The 15,811-nt window shown below is 39.2% G+C and overlaps 1 long non-coding RNA gene across 2 annotated transcripts; it reads right to left on the bottom strand.

Annotated features, from left to right (window-relative positions):
- Positions 1–4,237: 4,237 nt before the first annotated feature.
- On the bottom strand, positions 4,238–12,216 carry LOC107046784. Of its 2 annotated transcripts, XR_001461607.2 has the most exons (8): positions 12,095–12,216; positions 8,964–9,023; positions 7,774–8,821; positions 7,650–7,694; positions 7,273–7,374; positions 6,802–6,985; positions 6,322–6,730; positions 4,238–4,541 (listed from the first exon to the last, which is right to left on the bottom strand). It is a non-coding gene; the product is annotated as an uncharacterized LOC107046784 (long non-coding RNA). The 2 variants fall into 2 exon arrangements; XR_001461606.1 differs by lacking the exon at positions 4,238–4,541 and having other exon boundaries at positions 5,562–6,730.
- Between the last annotated feature and the right edge of the window lie 3,595 nt (positions 12,217–15,811).

Here is a 15,811-nt window from a genome sequence, read left to right as displayed (position 1 = left end):
AACATCAATAACATTGTAACTCAACTCACCAACATCATTAATCTCTTAATAAATAATCTATCTCCAATCCTTGAATCTTTGGGACTTCAAAACCAACTTTCTCAACTCAAAGACCTAAGTATCCTCCTCTCAACCACTCATTTCTCCACTTATTCCATCCCTTGCCCATCACTCTCTCAAGAACTCAACGAATCAATCTCCCCTAGTCCTTTCCAGACACCTCTCCGATGAACCCTCTTAACACAAACGACCCGTCCCTCCGCATCCTTCAATAGAATGCTCAGATTTTGAGGCCAAAAATGGATGATCTTCTAAACGTAATCAATAACTATAACATTCTTTTATTTTCGGAAACCTGGCTAAAGCCCCAACAATCAAATCTAAAAATCCCCCATTATAAAATGCTTAGAAATGATGAGCTCAACCAACACGGTGGTGGAGTGGCTATTGCCATCAAAGATTCCATTCCATACACTATCATTCCCGACGTGTCAGACATCCCCAAATTTATCCCTTTTTGGAATATCAATCCCCACATTAAAAGGTGATGTTAGCGTTTATTCTCTTTATAAAAAACCGAATGTTTTCGTATCTCGTATTGAATGGTCCAACCTCTTCACCCACACACCCAACTCTTATGCCTTAGTGATAGGCGGAGAATTTAATTCCCATTCGATCATATGGGATTGTGGCAGAGATGGTCCCGTTGGGAATGAGCTTCTTGAGGCTCTTGCCGATTCAACGGTGCTCCTCAACGATGGATCGCCTACTAGATTAGCCCGTCCGAATGAACTGCCCTCTGCCGTGGACATCACCCTAATCTCATCCAACATTTCAATTCAATCCACATAGAAAGTTCTTAGCGACCGAATGGGAAGTGATCATCACCCTATTGAAATAACCATCAATGCCCCCCTGAGAAATGCAATTACTTCTCCCATAAAATTAAAACATCTAAAATTCAATGGACATTATTTAAGGGGTAACGGAACCCGTCGCACGTAGAGGTTAGGGGTCCCCCGTATCGGTATTGCAGGTTCCCGTGGTTTTTTTGATTTTGTACGTGAAAAGTACAAAAGCCCATAAAATATAAATAAATGGATATAAATCTCTCTATATTATAAAATTCCAAATCGACTTCTGTTAAGACATGAAATGGTGATAATTGCGGGTCATAAGGGTCATAAGAGTCATGAGGGTCACGAAGGTCATGGATGTGCTAAGGGTCACGAGGGTCATAGAGGTGCTAAGGCTCATAAGGGTGTTAAGAGTCATAAGGGGCATCATAGAGGGGCTAAGCGTCATAAGGGTCACGAGGGTCATAGAGGTGCTAAGGGACATGAGGGTCATAGAGGTGCCAAGGGTCATAGGGGTGTTAAGGGTCATAAAGGTTATAGAGAGGCTAAGGGTCATAAGCGTCACGAGAGTCTCAAGGGTCATAAGGGTCATAGGGGTGCTAAGGGTCATAAGGTTCATACAGGGACTAAGGGTTATGAGGGCCACGAGGGTCACAGATGTACTAAGGGTCTTAAGGGTCACGAAGGTCATAGAGGTACTAAGGGTCATAGGGGTGTTAAGGGTCATAAAGGTTATAGAGAGGCTAAGGGTCATAAGCGTCACGAGAGTCTCAAGGGTCATAAGGGTCATAGGGGTGCTAAGGGTCATAAGGTTCATACAGGGACTAAGGGTTATGAGGGCCACGAGGGTCACAGATGTACTAAGGGTCTTAAGGGTCACGAAGGTCATAGAGGTACTAAGGGTCATAGGGGTGTTAAGGGTCATAAAGGTTATAGAGAGGCTAAGGGTCATAAGCGTCACGAGAGTCTCAAGGGTCATAAGGGTCATAGGGGTGCTAAGGGTCATAAGGTTCATACAGGGACTAAGGGTTATGAGGGCCACGAGGGTCACAGATGTACTAAGGGTCTTAAGGGTCACGAAGGTCATAGAGGTACTAAGGGTCATAGGGGTGTTAAGGGTCATAAAGGAGCTAAGTCATAAGGGTCACGAGGATCATAGAGGTGCTAAGGGACATAAGGATCACGAGGGTCAGAGAAGTGCTAAAAGTCATAGGGATGTTAAGTGTCATAAGGGTTATAGAGGGGCTAAGGGTCACGAGGGTCTCAAAGGTCACGAGGGTCACAGGGGCTCTAAATGTCATAGAGGTACTAAGGATCCCGAGGGTCATAGGAGAGCTAAGGGTGACGAGGGTCTTAGGAGCGCTGAGGGTCACGAGGTTCATAGGAGTGCTAAGGGGCACGAGGGTCATAGGGGTGGTAAGGGTCATGGGGGTTCTAAGGGGGCTGCCCATATATGGGTGGATGCCCATATATAGAGGGATGCCATATATATGGGGGTTGCCCATATATGGGGGAGTGCTAATATATGGGGGGGTGCCCATATATGGGGGGGTACCTATATATATGGGGGTGCTAATATATGGGGGGTGCCTATATATGGGGTGCCCATTTATGGGGGGTACCTATATATGGGGGTGCCCATTTATGGGGGGTGCCTATATATGGGGGTACCCATTTATGGGGGGTGCCCCTATATGGGGGGGAATTATACATATGTGGCCTCTTATGGTAAAGTATGTATAGAGCTATCGGAAAAACCCTCCCGGTCACACCCACTCGGTCACACGGGGAGGNCAAATAAAATGGCGTCGGCCTTGCCCTGATCCTTGCCCTTAAATAATTTGCAATTTTTTTTGCATAAATAAGACAAGTAACAGAAGAGAGCGATGTGTTCCGCTACTTTCAATACGGGGAAAAAATTTTATTGATTCTCATTGCATAGAATCCAAGAAAACTTGTTTTTGATAAACGTCTTTTTGTGGTCGGTTCCGTTACCCCTTAACGATCACCTCCTGAGTAACTCGGATGAAATAATGAATCTTCCTGACGATTGGTCCTCTCCCCAAAAATACAAAAAAATAATATCTACTATAATGGATGCAATCAGTCTCTCTATCTTCACTGCTGAGGCATTGGCAATCTTGACTACCCTTCGCTCCATTCCTCAATTTCATCACAACAAATTCCTCATCCTCTCAGATTCTCTAAGTGTCTTATCATCATTATCCAACTTCTCTCCCAAAAACACCGAATCTCACCTTATTTTCGAGATCTTGAGTCAATGGACTAGACTTAAATCTTGCGGCACAGAGGTGGTATTTTCTTGGATCCCCTCCCACAAAGACATCCTTGATAATGAAGAGGTCGATTCACGGGCCAGGGAGGCGATCTCGTCCGGTCTCCTTCAGAACACCTCACTTCCTCCTTCCGATTTAAATGAATCCATAAATACCTAAATGAAAATCTCCACAACTAGATCCCTCGCTAAACGCGGAAAACTTGTAGGCCACCACTATTTCAGACTTTTTTACAAGGGTTGGTGCCATCCTTGGTACCAAAATTTAAAAATTGATCGTCCCCAAATAACCACCATTTGTCGAATGAGATCCAATCATTTCAACCTTCACGAAAGTTTAGCCAGGAAAAACATTATTGCCTCTCCCCTATGTGATTGCAAGCAGACCCTCACGCATTTCTTTTGGCTTTGTTCGGAGCTGAGGGGAGAGCGTGAGATCCTTATCAAGGCCCTTAACAAACTAGACATCACTAAATACAACATCAATAAACTAATCACGTCCCCCGATGCGAAAGTTTCATTTGTTCTACACAATTTCATCAAACAAACGGGTGTTAAAATCTGACTCTTGCTGGGTTGCTTATCATCCGCTTGCCTTCCTTTTATTCTTTAAACAAACCTTCCCGCCGAATTCATAAAGCCTCTCTACCCAGATAACACACGAACTGGTACGATACTAGTATAATGTTCGTATAGCGTACTATGCGTACCAGTACCAGCCATCTACCTGCGTATTCTGCAAGTATTATAACAGTATGGCGTACGAGTACGACATACTAGTATAATACCGGTACGGTACGAGTATTTTTAAAGGCATCATACTCCGCGCTTACTGTACGACGTACTGGTATGTTACTAGTACGTTAACAGTGTTGCATACGAAGCGTTGTGGTATGGCCATACGATAAGGTACGCTTATACTACCAGTATTATACCAGTACGACATACCAGTACCATATACGGTTACGGTACTAAAATGATACTCGGTAGATATTAGTTTAATACCGGTATGCTGACCAATCAGCATACCAGGTCCAGCTACCCCCTCCTTCCCCACCCCGCTCTGCCCGTAAATAATAGGTGATTGTAATTAGAATTTTTATTCAATAATAATGAGGAGAAATGATTCTTTTATTAATTCTAATTGTAATTAATGGACCGAATACAGGTTCGTAATGTGGAATAATGGTATTAATTAAATTCAAAAGGAAGGTGGACAGCCTTGTATAATTTCTACCGTCAAATCAATGGAAATTCTATGAAATAATGCTGATAGAGTTGAGACGAATCACTTTCCGAAAATCTGATAGATGGGAGGAACGTTTCTTCAGCAGGTCACTGGGATACTTGGGGTGTGCTTTTAGGTTTTCTAGGAACTCGGAGATAGTCTGAAAAATACAGAACAAAAAATTAATCTGAAAGAATATTTATTTTGCTACGGGGAGGTTACTATTAGTTTCAAAAATCGCGGGATATCACAGTGAGTTTTATCATACAGGGAAAATCGATTATATGTGTCGAAAAGCAAAGAATTAGTATAGAAAAAAGATTATTCATTGTTTGTTTGCCATTCAGACACTAAAAAACTGAACAATTGTCCAGTGGATTAAATTTCTGAGCTACAGAGGTTTCTTGTTTTTTCCTAAATGTTCCAAAAGATTTGTAGATTAACGCTTATGAGCTGCTTTTCTCAAATTCGACTTCCAAATAACTGATTCCGAGACTTTTTTAATAAAATTTTTCAATATTCATGCAACATAGCCAGGAAAATGATCCTCAAAACAATTATAATATTTCACATTGAAGAAAAAAAATTCGAAGGATTAGTTTTTCGAGTTGTTTCGCATGAATATTGCAGTTTGTTATTGAAAAAAGAATGAAAATGGCGATTTAGAAGTTGAATTTCAAAAAAGTAGCTCGTAATTATTTTATTCTATGTATCTTTTAGAAAAATTAAAAAAAACTCCGTAGCTCAGAAACTGATTAGACTGCACTTTTTTTTTAGATTTTAAGCATCTGGAGTGCAAACAAACAATGAATGATCTTTTGTAGCACTAATTCTTCGTTTCTCAGAACTCATAGTGAGCTGCTCTTGAAGGGAAAGGGCCCCACCCCGCCCTTTCCAGTGAGACACAACCATTTTATTTGTCTCTCCTATAAAAAGCCAATCTGAAACAAAAAAATGATTGAATCTGCCAACGTATTTCATAAATGTCCCTAGAAGGTGGGATGAGCCGTCGTAAGGAATGCGTAAAATGCGCGTAAAATGTCTACAAATTGCATAAATTTCATAAATGTCCCTAGAAGGTGGGATGAGCCGTCCTAAGGAATGCGTAAAATGCGCGTAAAATGTCTACAAATTGCATAAATTTCATAAATGTCCCTAGAAAGTGGGATGAGCCGTCGTAAGGAATGCGTAAAATGCGCGTAAAATGTCTACAAATTACATAAATTTTTTTTTTCCGTTTATTGCACAAGAATTCCCCCGGGGGTACTGGACCTGTAACAGAAAGAAGACTTGACCTGAACAGCCCCTCCCCGCTGCTTTCTGTGAAGCCCAACGCAGATGAAACGCCTCCTCCACAAACAATAGATGAATAACGAGGAAAGGATTAATCTAATTGGAAAAGGCCCCAACCCTCCTCCTGCAAGACATAACCAATGGTATCTTCTCACCCTATATCGACGGTTCCTGATAAAACAAGGGTCTTTGGATTTTTGTTTTAATACAACCGTATCTTATAATTTCCGAATGAAATTCAGGTAACTCACGCGAAATAAGAAAAGGCCTATTTCATTAACACTGATTAAATTGTTTCAACTGATTTAGCTAGCAAAATGTAAATATATAATTTGTTAAGAGGCTTATGCCCTCTGGCATTCTCTATCGATGGTAAATGTGGGACGAGTGAAGATAACACAAGGGTGAAACGAGAGCGACAAGTAGAGCGATTACAAGTGAAGATGAGTTGAGTGATTACAAGGGTCAAATAGGGGAGGCCAGTGGAGCGATCGCCCGGGTCGAACAGGAGGAACGAGTGAGGTGAAGTCAAGGGACCCCAGGAGAGGTCACAACAATCAAACCCGAGAGACTAGTGGATTAATGACAACGATCAGGCAGGGAAGACTAGTGAAGTGATTACAAGGGTCAATTTATAAACAAGATACCTTTGTATGACAAGATAAACCCGAATACTCTCGTTTCAGTAGGAACCGTCGACATATTCGATGATAAATTCCGAACATAATGAAACCCGATAGGACCCCCGAAAAATAAACTCCAAAAAAGATCCATCCTCGCAGGTTTCCCCCGAAGCTAAAGCCCTCAGCCCTCTTTATCGACCACCCGGATGTCATCATCAAAGAGAACAAAGGAAGTTATCCTCATCAGGTTCAGCTATCTCCCCGGGGTCGACACGACGTCGTTGAGGCGGTGGAGGTTAGTCATCTGGATCGTCCAGGGGATGCAGATCTCTCCGACGCCGACGATTTTCCAGGGCCTTAAAAGCTTTCGTCATCACGTCGATGAATTCATCCTCCGAGGGCCCTTCGAATCACTGATTCATGTGCATAGCATCTGAAAACAAAATGAAAGTATTAGAATTCTTCTCTCAGAGGCTATGAAATAAAACAATGTACGCTGATTACCTCGACAAGCCCTCGTAAAACGGCTGTTCTTGAAGGAGAGTTTGTTCCGTTGAGGTACCCCTCAACGGACCCCTTTCCAGGTGACATGGAGCGAGACTTCCTCTTGGATGTGAAAAGCAGCGTGGAAATAAACTCTTGCACATTCCGCTGCATTGGGTTGTCCTAGATGGCAGAAAAATCCAACCTGCCAAAGAAAATGACCATAAACAAATCTGGAAAAGTCATATATTGATAAATAAATCTCCAATATGCATCCTATTGCATGAAATTTTTTTATCGAAAAAAATGATAAAATCCGAAAGTTGGATGAAAAATTTGGCGTAACGTCATAAATATCGATGTTTTCAATCGCCTATAGCTTGTCCATTTCTCATTATTTTTCAAAACAAAAAAAATCGTATCTAATATTTTTCATTCAATTTTCATATCCAACAATAAAAAATTTTCATTGAAAACCCCCATGATCCATACGAGATGGTCGAATGTCACATCGTGAACGGCAAACCCTCCGGTAGATCTTCAGTACGACGGAAGAGCTCCTGATTTTGCCGTCTGATCAATGCCCGATTGACTCTGAAAATAGAAAACGGAATGTAACTTCAAAGGGAAATCTGTTTCGGTGAATTGCAATGTGAATAGAGGAAGGTAATGGTCGAATCGTCAGAGTAAAATCATGATAAAAACCTCTCCAGTTCAACCCATACAATTCATCGTGTCGCATTTGACCCGTATCACTCCTCTAACAGTTTTACTGAAAATTATGTTTGGATAATGATAGAGTGAGGTAATGAGGCAAATTTTGTCTCACTCTTCACCATGGTATACCGTACACATGTATAACTACTCACTGCAATTGCTGTTCCAGCGAAATCATCTTCCTTCCCAGCCAACGTCTTGAATAAAAGAATTAATTAGCTTCTGAAATCTATTTAACGATGCATACATCAAATAGGATATAATTTATACACCCACGCATATGGGGGGGGGAGGCATCAATGAATTCCGCAGGAAGGGGATGCCTCGCTTGGTCAGCCAGGGCCTCCACATTTGGGACCGCGGGTCTCACCGGTTGCGGTTGTACCACCGCCTCGCCTTCATCTCCTCTCCTCTACTCTTCCCGCTTGTCTTCCTACTGCTTCCAGCACCCTTCTCTCTGCTTCTTTCTCCCTCCTCCTCTCCACTGCCTCATCCACCCTCCTCCTCTCCTCTGTTTCCTCCATCCTCCTCCTTCGCACTGTTTCCTCCACCCTTTTCCTCTCTGCTTCTACCAGCCTCTTCCTCTCTGCCTCGTCTTCCCTTTTCCTCTTCGCTTCCTCTACCCTCCTCATATCTACTTCTTCCTTTTCCCTCTTGGCAAATTCTGCTCTGGCTCCTGCGTCTTGGTGGGCTTTCGTCACCTCCTCCATTGCGATTCTGGTTGCCTCTAGTCTACGTGCCTCTTCTTCCGCAACTTCGGACCTTCTCCTCAGCACCTCCGCCTCTCTGTCTGCCTCTCGCCTGGCTGCCTCTCTCTTTATCCTCGTATTTTCCGCTATTACGAGCTCAATAGCAGCAGCAGCATCGGCAGTCGCAGCAGTAGCAGCAGCAGCAGCAGTAGTAGCAGTAGCAGGCGCGTCAGGGGGATCGTTCAGCGCGTTGAGAACATTCAAAACATTCGGCGCGTCTGGAGTATCATTCGGCGCATCCGGCGCGTCCGGGAAATTCAAATCGTTCAAGGGATTTGGCGCGTGTTCGGCGTTCAAATTTTCTGGCGGGTTTTGTGCGCGTGGACGAATATGCAGTTTATTCACTGCGTTTTCATCCATATCGACATCTTGACGCGATGAGTCAGCTATAGAAGCTGTGGAAGTAGATGGATCCTGAGCTATTGAATTAGAAACGGTTAAATATCCATGTACATGAGAAAGTACACGTTCACGACGCGCTGCTTCTTCTAGTTTGTACAGCCGACGACGGTGTTCACGACTGAACTTATGTTCAGGCTTCCGAGTACGCTTAACACTGAGTCGATAATTACAACCTGGATAAGAAACAGTGAAAAAAAGAATAGATTCTGTCGGAAGTACCGGGAAAAGATAGAAAAGAGAATGTGTCTGATTATAAATCTAAGCTCGCGATTTTTTATTGACAACGAAAATTAAGGTAATAGTATGATCTTTGACCTTGGATGAAGTCTCTGAAGTCTCCTTCCGATATTTCGTCCCTCGTCAGCAGTCCAAAATCTGTCGGAAAAGAGAGTTGTATTAAAAGAGTGCGGCCATTTACACCGGGACTTAAAGTCCGGCTTAGTTTAAGTCTAGTGCTGCGTAAGTTCAAATCATTTTCACGTTTTCACCAAGACTTCGATGAAAGTGGACATAAAGTTAGCCTCACTTGAAGTTTATGTCCACTATGATGATGTGTCTGTCGATCTGTCGATGTTTGGTTGTACTCTTGTTCATGATGTCATGATTATTGCAGATTTATACTGTCTGGCCCATGCTATTTGGAACATTTCGTCGCTTTTAGTGAATTTTTTCGAAATACTCCGAGATCAAAGGGAGATGGCAGAATTTTTGTAGAGACATTTCTCATAGTGTTCATTTTGCTCTACAAAAAAGGTCTTTACAATATTTTCCCTACAGCCCCTAAATTTGAAGATATTTATCAAAAATCCACCCGGAAGTAAACTGATCGTTTTCTCCTCAGTCCGTAGTGAATTTTGCAATCCGAAAAATCTCTCCATCGAAACGTCTAATTGACCATTCAATTAGTGAATGCAATTCCCGCACAAATCGACTAGAATAATTACTCTACTCATTTTCATTTTACCCCTAGTTCGCACGTATGAAAAAATTCAATGGAAAGCCTAGCGAATTCGATAGAGAATTCTATTGGAATTCCATAGGAATTCTATGGGGTTTCTATAGGATCTCTATTGGAATTCTATTGGATCATTCTATTCGTATTTTGCGCTGATTCTATTGCATATATGCTAGGAAAGACTCAATAGATTTCGAATTCCTGTTTGAATTTTTCTCTTGAGATTTTTTCATTAAAATTATTGGGCATCAATTTTCTGTTTTTCCCACTCGGATTCTGTAATCCAAAAAAAAACAAAATAGAGCGGAAAAAACTTGGAAAATCTGTGCCCAATAATTGTAATAGAAATAATCTCAAGACATAAATTCCAACAGAAATTCAAAATCTGTGGGGTTTTGCCTATGAAATATGCAATAGAATCAGCGCAAAAAACGAATAGAATTTTCCAATAGAATTCCAATAGGGATCCTATAGAAACCCTATAGAATTCCTATAGAATTTCAATAGGTTGTCTAGCGAATTCGCTAGGTTTTCTACTAAATGTTTTCATGTGTGTCCATTAGGATGGCTCATATGTAAAAAAAATGGAATTTCATAATTTTTGTGTTTGATAAAGATAACCAATGACATGGAAAGTACATGTGAATTTTTTTAAAATTTTTGAATCATTTTTCAAGGTTGCGCCGTGTAGTTTTATTTCTTATAGACTTTTACACGCATCGTAGAGATCGAATGTGTCAATTTTTTAAAGACTCAATTATTACATCCCTCGGTGTTTCCCTTCCGTGAACCGTTCAGAGGGAGGTTTAAGAACAGAATTAATTTTTGTCTCAACAGAAAACTTATTACTTATCAAAATGAAAATCCTCATTTCTACTCAATTCAGTCATTTTTAGACGCCTCTAGCACGCTGGGTATCTGGCCGTTTTTCATCCCGATTCGGTTGATGGATTATGGAACTATCTGACAATAATTCAAAGAAAAAAATTTTCTTCCTCACCAATTGAATTTTGAAAAAAATGCGAAAGATAATTCCTAAATTTCCAGTAAAGACAGGTGTCCGGCTCATGCGGTGCTTTTACAACGGTCGTAAACACAGAAATTGAGCCTAGGCAAAAAATTTGACCTGCCGAACTAACCTGCGCTGGGAGGGGACTGAACTCGCATCGTAGAGCTGCTTTAAAATTTAGCTGAAATATAGTGTATATTTTTCATGTTTTCGGATGATGCATTCATGAAAAAATGATAACAAAAGAGGAAAACCTTCTATGATAACTGTAGTGCGTCAGTAATACGCTTCAGGCGGCAGAAGGGAGCAATGAAAATCCACGATAATGTCAGGGAGTGGTGGAAGAGAAAATTCCATTCATTAGGCCAGAAAAATTGTTCTTCAATATCTCATGTATCAAATTTTCAATAACTTCTTTTTCTTTGATTTTTTGTATTTTTTACTCTTTGATTATTTTTGATATATTGAGAATTTTATATTTCCCATATATTTGAAAGAAGTGTCAACTACATTTGTAACAAAAAAGGCATTAGACAAATCTAACTTAATCCGAAGGAATCCTGGGAGCGTTTATTCAACTCAGAAGGTTAATTATGCTTATTTCCTTCAACTCTATTTTATATAATTATTTTTCGAAACATTTTAATTAATTTCATACATTCTTCAGATTGAAAAAATATATTTTGCCCTTGAGGACTATCCAATTCTCAATATATCGAGAATAATTAAAGACTAAAGAATACAAAAAAAAACAATTACCTAGGTGACACACCCGAACCCTCACTCGGAGCCATACTTACTACCTGACACGGGCGTATCATTGAGGATATTTAACTTCTACCCAAGTTTTATGACCTCTACTGCCAGTAGGTCAAAAATGTTAGTCAAACTTTAAACACACGGCGCAACCATCAAAATGCAGTTTAAAAATGAAAAAATTCACAGGGGTATTTTATCAACTGAAGAATCATTTTTTGAGGCGAAATCGGAAATATTCAGGAATACCCGCAAAATGGGCCACCCTAGTGTCCATTCTTCCTGACAGACCTGCCTGCAGCCAATGTCTCATGTCATTGTTCCTAACCTCATGACTAATTACCAGCATTACACACAACGGAATCGATTATTTCCCGGCCGTAATAAACAATATCCTCGTAAATTAAGATGCATTATTTGTTTTAATATGAATTCGTAAATATTTCACCACAAAAATGTCGTTGAGATTCTACGACAGTCGCCGGTATTTGTTTACATCAACAAAATGAGGGTTAATTGGTACCCGAACACAACAAATGAGCAAAAATCATGAGTTATTCGTCAGAGGATTGAATGAGATGATGAAATCGATCGAAAACACTGATTATAATACTTAAATTGTTAATAAATCACTGATCTGTCGACGAACGAGGACGGTTACAAGGAGTTTCTCGGTCACCCACCGACAACGAAGACTTTTAGGACTTAATGAGCAATGAAACTTACCTGTAAATAGACTTTGAAGATTCCTCTTTCCTCCCACTATTTCACTACGTCTGAAAATAAGAACTTCTGTCCAAAAAACTTACAAAACACACAGAACAAATTAACACACGTCTGGCTCACTGGAATGCTCGGAGAAGGAAGTTACGTGGACGCCGTGATTGTGATTTCGGCGCCAGTCATGGGTTGCAGGCGCGGGATATTCGTAATTAAAAAGACTCGTTCCATCAAATCAAGCAATTGAATAATGCAATGGAAAATCCGACGCATTCGCTCGAAAATTCAATTGGGAATCTATTATAATTATGACATAATCATATGGAAAGTCCAGTTTAAGCCATTTCAAATTTCCGGTGTTTAGCGATTCCAATTTATATATTTGATAGAAGAAAAGTAAATAGAGTTTGATTATTCTATATGAATAACTAAATGAATTGTGATTCTCCTATATAACTTGTCCTGTTGCAATTTTTTCTATGATAATTATCAGGCATGAGTTTTCCCACTTTTTTCCAATTCGCAATTGAGAAACCAGGTCAAAAACTGGGAAAGTGTTGCTCAAGAATTTTACTTTAAAGGATCCCAAAAGATTACATATAGAAAAATTACTATTTTTCACATAAAAACAAATATCACTAATTTTTTTTCTATTTATGCAATACAAGTCAAACAATCGCGGCGAAAAAAAGCAAAATTTGCCAAAGAACACGTATGATAAATTCAATAGAAAGCCTAGCGAATTAGCTGGAAAATTCTATTGGAATTCTATAGAGATTCTATGGAGTTTCTACAGGATCTCTATTTGAATACTATTGGAAAATTCTATCCGTTTTTTGCGCTGATTCTATTGCATATTTCACAGGAAAAACTCAAAAGATTAAGAATTTCTGTTTGAATTTTTCTCTTGACATTTTGTCTATTAAAATTATTGGGGACAGATTTTCCAAGTCTTTTACGCTGTATTTTGTTTTGTTTTGCAATACAGAATCTGAGTGGAAAAAAATTAGAAAATTCATGCCCAATAATTTGAACAGAAAAACTCAGAGAAAATTTCAAACAGAAATTCGAAATCTATTGAGTTTTTCCTATGAAATATGCAATAGAATCAGCGCAAAGAACGAATAGAATTTTCCAATAGAATTCCAATAGAAATACTATAGAAACCTCATAGAACTCCTATGGAATTTCAATAGAATTTTCCAGCGAATTCGCTAGGCTTTCTATTGAATTTTTTCATACGTGAAATCGATAAGAACTTGATAAAATAATCAGGCATTATATATGGGCAATATATATGTTCAATTTCCTATTTCCTTACTATAAATTCTAGGCTTCCGGAGCGGTTTTCTAACTCACTAATCATGTTTTTTTCATTCATTAATTCATTTTTTTCCATACATTAATACTTCAGCCTGAAAATCCATCGGGTAAGGCATACTTGTATTATACGAGTACTATATTCGTACTGGATACTTGTACACCGTACCAGTTTCATACCAGTACAGCGTACTGGTATCATACTAAGATTATTCTCGTATTCGATACTTGAATTTGGTGTTACTGACAGTACGACGTACTGGTATCGTACCAGTGTATTATTTCCGTAGAGAGATACTATGAAGAATAGAGGGAAGGAGGCCGAACTGTTGGGGGAGGCCGCTTCTAAACTGCGATATGAATCTGTCAGAAGCTTACTATCCTTTTCAAAAGTGTAGTCCGCAAAATTTGAGGGGCCATATCTTTGAGAAAAAAAATCGCATCAATACGGGACCGATCTCATTCTTTAGTTTCACTATTCTTCTTGTCCAGTACGGAGTTTCATTAATTTTTATCGGATAGTTTTTGCGCTATCTCGTTTGAAATGTGAAAAAACCTATGTTTTTCGGTGCCGTGACAATTCATAAACTTCGGCCTTCTCTCAGCACTTCAATTTTATTTCCAAAATTATCCCAATTTTTTATACGATAATTCACACCTTCAAGAATTGAGCAGTGGAGAAAAAAATTAATTTTTTCAATAATTTTCCTTTTTTTTAATTAAAATATCACATGCGGCTATCTTCAATTGCAATCAACCCACGAAATTGAAAAAATATCATACGACGTGATATGAAAAAATAAGATGATTCCAGTTATTTTCAATCATGTAAACTATTACAAATATTTTATAAAAATTCTTGAAGTTTGCGTTTTTTCATTAACCGCAGGTCATTATAACTTTAGGGTTGGGTTACCTCTCGAACCCTTGGAATTGCTTCCACATGTGCACTCCACAACCTCTTCCAGGGCCGGACGGGCTTCACTCGAATACGATTTGGGGGCTGAAGGGGCTACAAACGGACTATGGAAATTATTTCAAGAATAAACACAGAAAAGACAATATCAATAATTCGGGAATTGAAGATTAACAATTCGGTAATGTTAAATATTACCATTTTATTAATTTTATTCCCAATTTGCAGATACAGTGCATTACCAGACTGGTAATATTTATTATTACTAAATTTATCATTCTTCATTCCATATTCAAAAATATTTTCTATCTCCGCAAATCGAAAAACTCAATAAATCGTAAATAATCCATGCATCGAAAAATTTTCCATTCCTGCTTCTTCGACACTCATCATAATGATTCAGAGAGTAGGTTCAAATAATGGGGGAATCCCCCGGTACGTGGAATGAAATTGTCAAATATTATTCGCTCGATTATTATTTCCAGCATAAAAGAAGGGCAATAAAATCTACGGTACTATTAATCCATTTCTGGGTAAGCTTCATTCTTTCCTCTTTCTTTGGGACTTTTGGGTCGTTTCTCGTCCTCATCGGTATCCATTGTTTCCATTCCTTTTGTTCGAGGTTTTTATGATCGGTCCGAAATGAATTATTGAAAAATATACACTATATTCAACATTCTTCCTACATTCGACCTCTCAATTTTTTTCTGGTTTAGTAACGATTACTTGATCAGTGACTTGATGTCTCAAAAAACATTTGATAATGTATTATATGAGGTGGTGGACGGTAGTGGTGGTGGTGATTGTTTATTCAAAGCACTGGCTCTGGGATTACAAGACGGGAGCATACGGCTAACGCATCAGCGTGTTCGAACAAGTATTGTTAATTATGTTATTGCATTTTGGGATCTTTACAAATTTTGGATTGAATCCACTGGGATTATTCTGTTTATATGAGCAAATCGGGGACTTATGGATCAGATGTTGAATGTCGCGCTGCATCTGAGTTTTTCAAGGTTAACATAATTATATATCGTGTCAATGCAGATGGTTCATATTTCAAATACGATTTTCCATTTTCACCGCATGCTGATTCGGTATATTTATTGTTCACGGGCATGCGACGAGATAATGATTTAGATGGTCATTTCCAGTTATTGAAGCCAGTGCGCAGAGAAGAGAAGGGTATCTCATTTCAAATGGAGTGAATACACTGCAAACCCTAGTGTGTATTTTCAACATACGTAAAGTGTGTAAATTGTGTAGACACTTTTTACACACTTTGAACCGTGTCATTTTTCCTACACATTTAAGATGTGTTATTTCCACACTTTTATCGTGCAGATTTACTACACATTTCAAACATGTTAGTGAACCTAACATGCTTGAAGCGTGTAAAACCTCAATTAATGAAAACACTATAGTAAATGATGATTTATTCGATTTTTTCGCTTTACATATATCCCACATATATTTGTTACAGTTTC

This window comes from Diachasma alloeum, unplaced genomic scaffold (genome assembly GCF_001412515.2).
Source record: "Diachasma alloeum isolate Michigan unplaced genomic scaffold, Dall2.0 Dall_scaffold_01987, whole genome shotgun sequence".
NCBI classification, from domain to species: domain Eukaryota; kingdom Metazoa; phylum Arthropoda; class Insecta; order Hymenoptera; family Braconidae; genus Diachasma; species Diachasma alloeum.
The sequence above is the reverse complement of the archived record's forward strand: the minus strand, read 5'-3'. Positions and strand labels throughout refer to the sequence as shown.